A 10,000-nucleotide genomic window follows, 5' to 3' on the forward strand; every position below is an offset into this window, starting at 1 on the left:
CTCAAGCAACCCGACTCCAAGGAGTTTTGCTTCCGCCGGAGACCATAAGCGACTATGGGCCTTGCACCCTCTATGGGCGAGAGCCCCAGTCAGGGGGACTTGCGCTTAGGTCAACCTTCGGTCGCGCTACTCCTAAACACCAAATAGCACTCCCGCCCCATTGGGACGGGCGCTTGGGTGCTGGGCTTCTCCCTGTTCGCTCGCCGCTACTAAGGGAATCTCTGTTGATTTCTTTTCCTCCGCTTATTTATATGCTTAAATTCAGCGGGTTATCTCGTCTGATCTGAGGTCGACAGTTTTAAAAAATCGAGGTGGCTAGCGTAACTTCCTATTAACCCGCCCGCAGAATCCTTCGGAAAGAACACTAGGGCGCGCTTTCGAAAGCATCGAGACGCGTAGCCGAACGCCGTTTCTTACGAAAACAAGCGTAAAACCGACCACGTCGAACGAATTAGATCGAGGACCGAAATCGTTCGAATGGCCCGGACCATCGCGAGACGAACTTGCCGAGAAAATGTTTTTACGCATTACTCGGAAGCCGCTCTGGTCCTTATGGTTTTTAAGGCATAGCACGAATCGAACGTGCGACAACGTCACGGCGAGTCGACGAACGAGACGAAACACGAAATTTAAACCGATCTCGATTCCCGAAAGGTAAACTTTCGCGAACCAAGAAAAACGGTCACCTTAGGACCGACTAATCGTCTTCGAATGATCGAGTACGAAAAGCGGTCACAGTGGTCAGTAATCCGACCCTCAGACAGGCGAAACCTCGGGAAAGACCCGAGGTCGCAATGTGCGTTCGAAAGATAAGTGCTCAATGTGTCCTGCAATTCACACCAAGTCTCGCAGCTGGCTGCGTTCTTCATCGACCCACGAACCGAGTGATCCACCGCTTAGAGTCGTACTTTTTTATTTTTCAAAAATACAAACCCTTGATATAAAGCGCTTTCCGTTAAGAAAGGCGGACGCTTGGTAACGCCCTATGATAGAGGTTATACGGATAGTGCCGGGCATTCACCGCGGAAAAAGGGTAAACTCCCGAAAATGGAATCGATCGAGCTGCCGCGGAGTTGAATTCCGCGGCCCGAGCCCTCTATCTTCCATGCGCTCAGACACGAAAGATTCCACACTCGAGCAGTCTGGTCCGCCGAGATTTTTTTCATTCCACCGGAGAGCGATTTCTACCCGTCGCGACCCGTTCAACGGCAATCACGAAGCGACAAAGCCAGCCAGGGACTTTCGAAGGGAGCACCACGAGGGTGATTCCAAACTTCGGTCTGTACACCCGTTAATCACTCGTCGACGCCGTAAGAGAAGTTTACGGCGCCGCTCGTGTCGTGAAGGCACTGCTATGTCGCGAACGAAATCGCATCGTCGGTAGGTCGTGAACGGATTTACCGTCGTTCTCTTGCCAGTGGGGGTATCGGGTAAAGAACGCGACGAAACGTTCTTTACGACGACGAAACCCTTCTTCCTAAGAAGATTAAAAAATTTTGAAAAGTTTTTTCGCCGAGTAACTCGTACCCATAGAATGGCGCCGGTTAAACCTTTTCGGAACCGCAATTTTTCGATAATGATCCTTCCGCAGGTTCACCTACGGAAACCTTGTTACGACTTTTACTTCCTCTAAATGATCAAGTTTGGTCATCTTTCCGGTACGTCGGTGCGACCCGAAAGCCGCTCCGAGCACCAGTCCGAAGACCTCACTAAATCATTCAATCGGTAGTAGCGACGGGCGGTGTGTACAAAGGGCAGGGACGTAATCAACACGAGCTTATGACTCGCGCTTACTGGGAATTCCTCGTTCAAGGGGGACAATTACAAGCCCCTATCCCTATCACGAAGGAGGTTCATCGGGTTACCCAGTCCTGCCGGATAGGGGTAAACACACGCTGATTCCTTCAGTGTAGCGCGCGTGCGGCCCCGGACATCTAAGGGCATCACAGACCTGTTATTGCTCTGTTTCGTGCGGCTAAACGCCGCTTGTCCCTCTAAGAAGGAAGACCGACACAATTGATCGGTCGCCTATTTAGTAGGCTAGAGTCTCGTTCGTTATCGGAATTAACCAGACAAATCGCTCCACCAACTAAGAACGGCCATGCACCACCACCCACCGAATCAAGAAAGAGCTCTTAATCTGTCAATCCTTCCGGTGTCCGGGCCGGGTAAGTTTTCCCGTGTTGAGTCAAATTAAGCCGCAGGCTCCACTCCTGGTGGTGCCCTTCCGTCAATTCCTTTAAGTTTCAGCTTTGCAACCATACTTCCCCCGGAACCCACAAACTTTGGTTTCCCGGAAGCTGCCCGCCGAGTCAATTGAGTAACTCAGGCGGATCGCTGGTTGGCATCGTTTATGGTTAGAACTAGGGCGGTATCTGATCGCCTTCGAACCTCTAACTTTCGTTCTTGATTAATGAAAACATTCTTGGCAAATGCTTTCGCTGTAGTTCGTCTTGCGACGGTCCAAGAATTTCACCTCTAGCGTCGCAATACGAATGCCCCCGTCTGTCCCTTTTAATCATTACCTCGTGTTCCGAAAACCAACACAATAGAACTCGAAGTCCTCTTTCATTATTCCATGCACCATTATTCAGGCGGGACGCCTGCTTTGAGCACTCCAATTTTTTCAAAGTAAACGTGTCGGGCACCTACGACACTCAATGAAGAGCACCGAAGGAAAACCGACAGGATGTTCAGGCCAGGCAGTAACCACCGGAGCGGACCGCCTGTCTGGAACTGAGATTCAACTACGAGCTTTTTAACCGCAACAACTTTAATATACGCTATTGGAGCTGGAATTACCGCGGCTGCTGGCACCAGACTTGCCCTCCAATGGATCCTCGTTAAAGGATTTAGAGTGTACTCATTCCAATTACGGGGCCTCAAAAGAGTCCCGTATTGTTATTTTTCGTCACTACCTCCCCGTGCCGGGAGTGGGTAATTTGCGCGCCTGCTGCCTTCCTTGGATGTGGTAGCCGTTTCTCAGGCTCCCTCTCCGGAATCGAACCCTGATTCCCCGTTACCCGTTACGACCATGGTAGGCGCGTAGCCTACCATCGAAAGTTGATAAGGCAGACACTTGAAAGAAACATCGCCGATACGAGATCGTGCGATTTGCCCAAAGTTATCCAGAGTCGCCATGGTAAGCGGGCCGAAGCCCGATTGGTCTTGGTCTAATAAAAGCGCCCCTTCCCTAAGGTCGGGGCTCTGCTGCATGTATTAGCTCTAGAATTACCACAGTTATCCAAGTAAAAAAGTACGATCTAAGAAACCATAACTGATTTAATGAGCCATTCGCGGTTTCACCTTATTTCGGCATGTACTTAGACATGCATGGCTTAGTCTTTGAGACAAGCATATGACTACTGGCAGGATCAACCAGGTAACAACGAATAACGTTGCCGTCAGTTGACGCCAGTCCCGGGCTACGACCGGCCCGATTAAGGACCGTCGAGCCGGGTTAAAGGCGTCGTAGAACCGCCGCTTGAAGCGGACGGCTCCAACTTTATCGACGTTAAAAACGAGAAGCCGAACCCTCTCGGGAACGGTTTTCTTCGCTTCTGTTTCTCGATTCATTCACCCGAGGCGATATATTTCAATCGCCGTGTTCGAGCGTGAACGCTGAGGTACTTGGATTATTGCCCTTTACGAGACAAACTCACCATCGAATAGCAATTATTACCAGTTGGCCCACCAACGTCGCACCTCCGTTACGAGGACGATCTGGGACTAGCTGATAAAATTATCGCTTCGATCGACGGCCGAAAGTCGGCTAGACTTTCGTACCCGCCAGAAGCAACGGGACACGTGACGTTTTTCTTTGCCTTTCAATTATCACAAATTGATGCTTGAAATTGTAGAGACAATTTGCATCAATTGATGATTTAAATTGAAACACAAAACGAACACGCTCCACAATAGTAGTGTGGAACATAAGTATTAGGGAAAACTTACCAGTTCGGGAATTTTGAAATTTTTAACATGCATGTTTCCCGAAGCCCGTTTAAAACTTGAACTCACTAACGATGAAAAAATTTAATTCACACTCTTTTTTCAATATGCGAAGGGAAGAAGGAGAGAGGGTGTGTTGGTGGTAGGGAGTAGGTGGGATGCTAAAGGAATGCGGGGTTAATATAAGTTAACGGAATGAAGTTAAACTTTCATTGACAGTGTTTTATGGTGAGGAAATGAAGTGTAAGACGGCTTACTCACATAACCGCATTATTCTTAATTTACGCCCTATTCCGAGTCCCGGGCATATCATCCACGAAAACTAAAATAAATAGATATGCTAGTTTCAGTTAGAGAATAAAAGTTACATTGCTTTAAGTTATGCTAGTGTTCAAGAAGTATTTCTGCGTTCACGTAGCTTGATTCATCAAAGTTTTGGGTTACCTAAATAAATAAATATATTTAATTTAAATATAAACAAATAAATAAATAAATAAATAATTAAATAAGTAAGTAAGTAAATGGTTGAATGAATGAATGGTTGAATGGTTGAAATAATGAATGAATGAATGAATGAATGAATGAATGAATGAATGAATGAATGAATGAATGAATGAATGAATGAATGAAGGAAGGAAGGAAGGAAGGAAGGAAGGAAGGAAGGAAGGAAGGAAGGAAGGAAGGAAGGAAGGAAGGTAACGGGATTCCTGCTAAAAGGAAGGAAGGAAATAAATATATAAATGAATGAATGAATAAATAAATAAATAAATAAATAAATAATTAAATAAAAAAATAAATAAATAAATATTAAATACATAAATGCATGCATGCATACATACATACATACATACATAAATAAATACATGCATACATACGTACATATTCTACAGGGCCGGTAGGCCCTTGTAGATATGACTTGATACTCTTCTGTAACGTTAAAGCAAAATTCACATGCTTTTGCCAATTTTCCTATGGAGATTAACATGGGGTTTTTCGTGATATTTAGCCACCTCTAACCGAAAAACTAGAGCGAAGTTACTTTTCGGAATACTCTTAATTTAACAATTAAGTATTCAGGGTGTGCGATCGGCTAGTCTAATCAGAAACAATTAAGTCTAAGTATGTTAATTTTAGTTAATTACGGAAGTACAACTCTTGAGTTAAACGTCAGGTTAACCTGTTAGCGCGCTGATACCCATTTCTTCAATTTTCAAGCATATTGAGAACAAGGGAGGGCCTAGCTTTGTGCCTAATAACAAGTTAAATTGACATTTTCAGTTTGATTCATTCTGTGGAAGTTGAACCATGGAGCCTTAATCTTAACAAGATACAGGCTCCATGGTTAAACTTGTTTTTGAGCAGTCGACGCTTGTTTAGTATTTTACCGGCTCAAAATATTTATTTCATTTTATAAATTTTCTGTAACACTCTTGCTAAGAAACACTTTGCTATCAGGTCGAAATTTTGTTTAATAAAGCAATCCAGGTATAAAACTAAAGGTAATTGATTTCATTAAATTATAAGATATTGGTTTTTGGATGTTCTTTAAGACCAAGGCTTAGGTTTCTTATGTATTGTATTTGTATATATTCTTGATTCTCGGAGTCGGGAGTCGGGACTCGGGAGAACCCAGTTACACTTACCCAGCTTCTGAGCCTCCAGTGTCGTCTAGTTTGGCCTACACTCTCGTGTTTTTAAGCTGAAGGTTATGTTGCAAACTTGCAACGTTTTTGGTTTACAGACTTGGATAATTTTAATAATAGTGATGCTTCTTGATCTTTACTCTTTAGGATAGTAACAGTATGTTGTAGAAAAAGAGCTACTACTTGAAGGACTTATCTTTATTTTATTTTAGAAGTATTATTAAAATTTCAGAAGCTCCGCAACCGTTACAATAACTGTTTCTATAGCAGTTAATTCAACATTCCTTTGAGGTATACAGGGTTTTAGTATTTGTTAATCTCACCAAAATGCTACTAATTCAGAAGGTGTGTGGTACAATTCCTGAAACTCAACCAATGTAGAGGACGACATCATTCGTTAAAACAATTTTTTCCCGTTGCAACAGTCCGTATATGATATTTCGTTTTATAAATTATTTGTTTCCAAGAGTGGATTGTTTAATTCAGAAATATAAGTAACAGTGGTGCTGGTTAATCCAGGAGAACATTGTCTTTACGTAATTTAATTAGTCAAATAAATTACATGTGGAGATTTTTTCAACGTAACCATGTGGGAAACAGAGGGTTAAGTTCGCTATTTCCACAGTCCTCATTGCCATTTGTTTATTTGTCAGAATTGCTATGAATTGTTTAGGTATTTGATTTAATTACTGGTATTTAAGCGAAACTATGGAATCACATCATTCATTAACATTGTAATCTTTGTAGTGATCCCTTGTAACAGGCTCCCCGTTACAACATATTTTATTGTTAATCTTCACGTTACCGCAAATTTAGCACGGGGCTATGTGTTGGAACTAATTAAAAACTCATCTAAACAAGCTCAATTTATAAGCTAAATCAATATTGCCAAACCATAATCCTTCATTAATTTCAACTCAATTAAGCCTAAAACCTTTAAATTAAACTTAATCAAGATAAACCTTCAAATTAAACTTAATCGAGATATACCTTTAAATTGAACTTAATCGAGATATACCTTTAAATTAAACTTAATCGAGATATACCTTTAAATTAAACTTAATCGAGATATACCTTTAAATTGAACTTAATCGAGATATACCTTTAAATTGAATTTAATCGAGATATACCTTTAAATTAAACTTAATCAAGATAAACCTTCAAATTAAACTTAATCGAGATATACCTTTAAATTGAACTTAATCGAGATATACCTTTAAATTGAACTTAATCGAGATATACCTTTAAATTGAACTTAATCGAGATATACCTTTAAATTAAACTTAATCGAGATATACCTTTAAATTGAACTTAATCGAGATATACCTTTAAATTGAACTTAATCGAGATATACCTTTAAATTGAATTTAATCGAGATATACCTTCAAATTAAACTTAATCGAGATATACCTTCAAATTAAACTTAATCGAGATATACCTTTAAATTAAACTTAATCGAGATATACCTTTAAATTAAACTTAATCGAGATATACCTTCAAATTAAACTTAATCGAGATATACCCTCAAATTGAACTTAAACGAGATATACCTTCAAATTAAACTTAATCGAGATATACCTTTAAATTAAACTTAATCGAGATATACCTTTAAATTAAACTTAATCGAGATATACCCTCAAATTGAACTTAATCGAGATATACCTTCAAATTAAACTTAATCGAGATATACCCTCAAATTGAACTTAATCGAGATATACCTTCAAATTAAACTTAATCGAGATATACCTTTAAATTAAACTTAATCGAGATATACCTTTAAATTAAACTTAATCGAGATATACCTTCAAATTAAACTTAATCAAGATAAACCTTCAAATTAAACTTAATCAAGATAAACCTTCAAATTAAACTTAATCGAGATATACCTTTAAATTGAACTTAATCGAGATATACCTTTAAATTGAACTTAATCGAGATATACCTTTAAATTGAACTTAATCGAGATATACCTTTAAATTAAACTTAATCGAGATATACCTTTAAATTGAACTTAATCGAGATATACCTTTAAATTGAACTTAATCGAGATATACCTTTAAATTGAATTTAATCGAGATATACCTTCAAATTAAACTTAATCGAGATATACCTTCAAATTAAACTTAATCGAGATATACCTTTAAATTAAACTTAATCGAGATATACCTTTAAATTAAACTTAATCGAGATATACCTTCAAATTAAACTTAATCGAGATATACCCTCAAATTGAACTTAATCGAGATATACCTTCAAATTAAACTTAATCGAGATATACCTTTAAATTAAACTTAATCGAGATATACCTTTAAATTAAACTTAATCGAGATATACCCTCAAATTGAACTTAATCGAGATATACCTTTAAATTAAACTTAATCGAGATAAACCTTTAAACTAAACTTAATCGAGATAAACCTTTAAACTTAAATAAAATTAAGGTGAAACTAACCCAAAACACGATTTTTTTGGTTCAATTCATGGATACGTTATTTAATTAAAATTAAAACTAAACTTATCTTTCACCCAGTCTCAATTTTCCTTTTTAATCTTTACAATTAAATGAGGATTCAAGTCGATATTTACACCCATTTCAAATCCATATTTACACCCATTTCAAGTCCATATTTACACCCATTTCAAGTCCATATTGACACCCATTTCAAGTCCATATTGGCACCCATTTCAAGTCCATATTGACACCCATTTCAAGTCCATATTGACACCCATTTCAAGTCCATATTGACACCCATTTCAAGTCCATATTGACACCCATTTCAAGTCCATATTGACACCCATTTCAAGTCCATATTGACACCCATTTCAAGTCCATATTGACACCCATTTCAAGTCCATATTGACACCCATTTCAAGTCCATATTGGCACCCATTTCAAGTCCATATTGGCACCCATTTCAAGTCCATATTGACACCCATTTCAAGTCCATATTGACACCCATTTCAAGTCCATATTGACACCCATTTCAAGTCCATATTGACACCCATTTCAAGTCCATATTTACCCCCATTTCAAGTCCATATTTACCCCCATTTCAAGTCCATATTTACCCCCATTTCAAGTCCATGTTTACCCGCATTTTAAGTCCATATTTACCCCTTTTCAAGTCCATATTTACCCCCATTTCAAGTCCATATTTACCCCCATTTCATGTCCCAAATTAAAACCCCTATTAATCTCATATCAAACCCATGTTCACCCCATTTCAGGACCATACGCCTGATTTACAGGAATATTTATAGTCGTGTTCAGTGGGACTTCACAACCTTTCCTATTGTGTATGTACACGTTGAAGGCTTTCTTATTATATCAATCCTGAATGAACACGATTATAAGTTAATGCCGTTGAAATTATCCAAATGAACTCTTTTGGGCAACAACTAATGGAGTCATATTGGTTTTAATAATGAGCATGTTTTACTTTTTAAAACATCACTTAAAAACCTTTCTGAGTTTTGTATGCACAATTTTTTAAAAATACATGCTTTCAATTATTGCTTATTGGAAAATATTTCATGGCATAAAAATTTTATTTTTATTTTACAAACCGAGATTTAATATTAGGTCATTACCAAACAACGCGGGCCTTTTCCAAAAAAAATCGTTTATTTTTCAAGGTCCTTCAACTAAAAACGTTGAAAATATTGCTTGTTTTATAGGTCGGGTTAGGTAAGGCATATGTTAGTTAGGTTACGTTTCATTGAGACACAAATTTCAAGCATTGTGCCTCTTAATAGTAGAAGTATTTATCCTATAAATGCTATAAATTTAATAAAAAAATAGTTCAATAATAACAAACGTTTTACCGTTGACAGCGTTTAAAAATAAAAATATTTGCTTTTAATAATATGTAATAATATAGGCACTATATTACGTTAGAAAATTATTTTTGGGAACTCATTCTATGTTCAAACTTCGTTTAAGTTCGTTACAGTGTTACGTAATTTGACTTAAAAATTAAAATAAGCGAATCGCTTTATAACGGTCCATTTCTGCGACTTAAAAATATTTCATTCTTCTAAACTATAAATTTTGCTTAATGTTTTACAAAATAGATGGGATTTTTGCTCATTTTACATAACCACTCAATCTTTATAAATTAATCAGACCTAAATGGGTCAATAGGGCCTTAAAACGGGGGAAATAGGGTCTTTAAATGGGTAAACAGGGACTTGAAATGGTGTATTAACGGGTTTGTTTTACACCATAAACGTGGTGCTAAATATGGAAAAAATAAATATTTAACAACTATTTCACAGTTTTTCACTTCACTTGGTTTAATAATGTGACATAGGTAGCGTACTTTTTCCCTACTATTAACACCATTAAACTAAGTAATATTAGAAGTTCAACAGATTGCCTAAAAAAGATGTTAAAAACCACTGTA

The 10,000-nt window shown here is 38.2% G+C and overlaps 3 non-coding genes across 3 annotated transcripts in view; all 3 read right to left on the reverse strand.

Annotated features, from left to right (window-relative positions):
- Positions 1-292, reverse strand: part of LOC149589714 (large subunit ribosomal RNA) — a 3,820-nt gene extending 3,528 nt beyond the window's left edge. The window contains exon 1 of the ribosomal RNA XR_016379714.1: positions 1-292. This exon is cut by the window's left edge and continues 3,528 nt beyond it. This is a non-coding gene — a ribosomal RNA (large subunit ribosomal RNA).
- A 458-nt stretch (positions 293-750) lies between these two features.
- Positions 751-904, reverse strand: LOC149589715 (5.8S ribosomal RNA). The gene has a single exon (XR_016379684.1). It is a non-coding gene; the product is annotated as a 5.8S ribosomal RNA (ribosomal RNA).
- A 670-nt stretch (positions 905-1,574) lies between these two features.
- LOC149589716 (small subunit ribosomal RNA) lies at positions 1,575-3,385 on the reverse strand. Its single transcript, XR_016379702.1, has one exon. It is a non-coding gene; the product is annotated as a small subunit ribosomal RNA (ribosomal RNA).
- Between the last annotated feature and the right edge of the window lie 6,615 nt (positions 3,386-10,000).

Source organism: Phalangium opilio, unplaced genomic scaffold (genome assembly GCF_054372755.1).
Source record: "Phalangium opilio isolate 3A_F unplaced genomic scaffold, DU_Popi_V2 ptg000521l_1, whole genome shotgun sequence".
NCBI classification, from domain to species: domain Eukaryota; kingdom Metazoa; phylum Arthropoda; class Arachnida; order Opiliones; family Phalangiidae; genus Phalangium; species Phalangium opilio.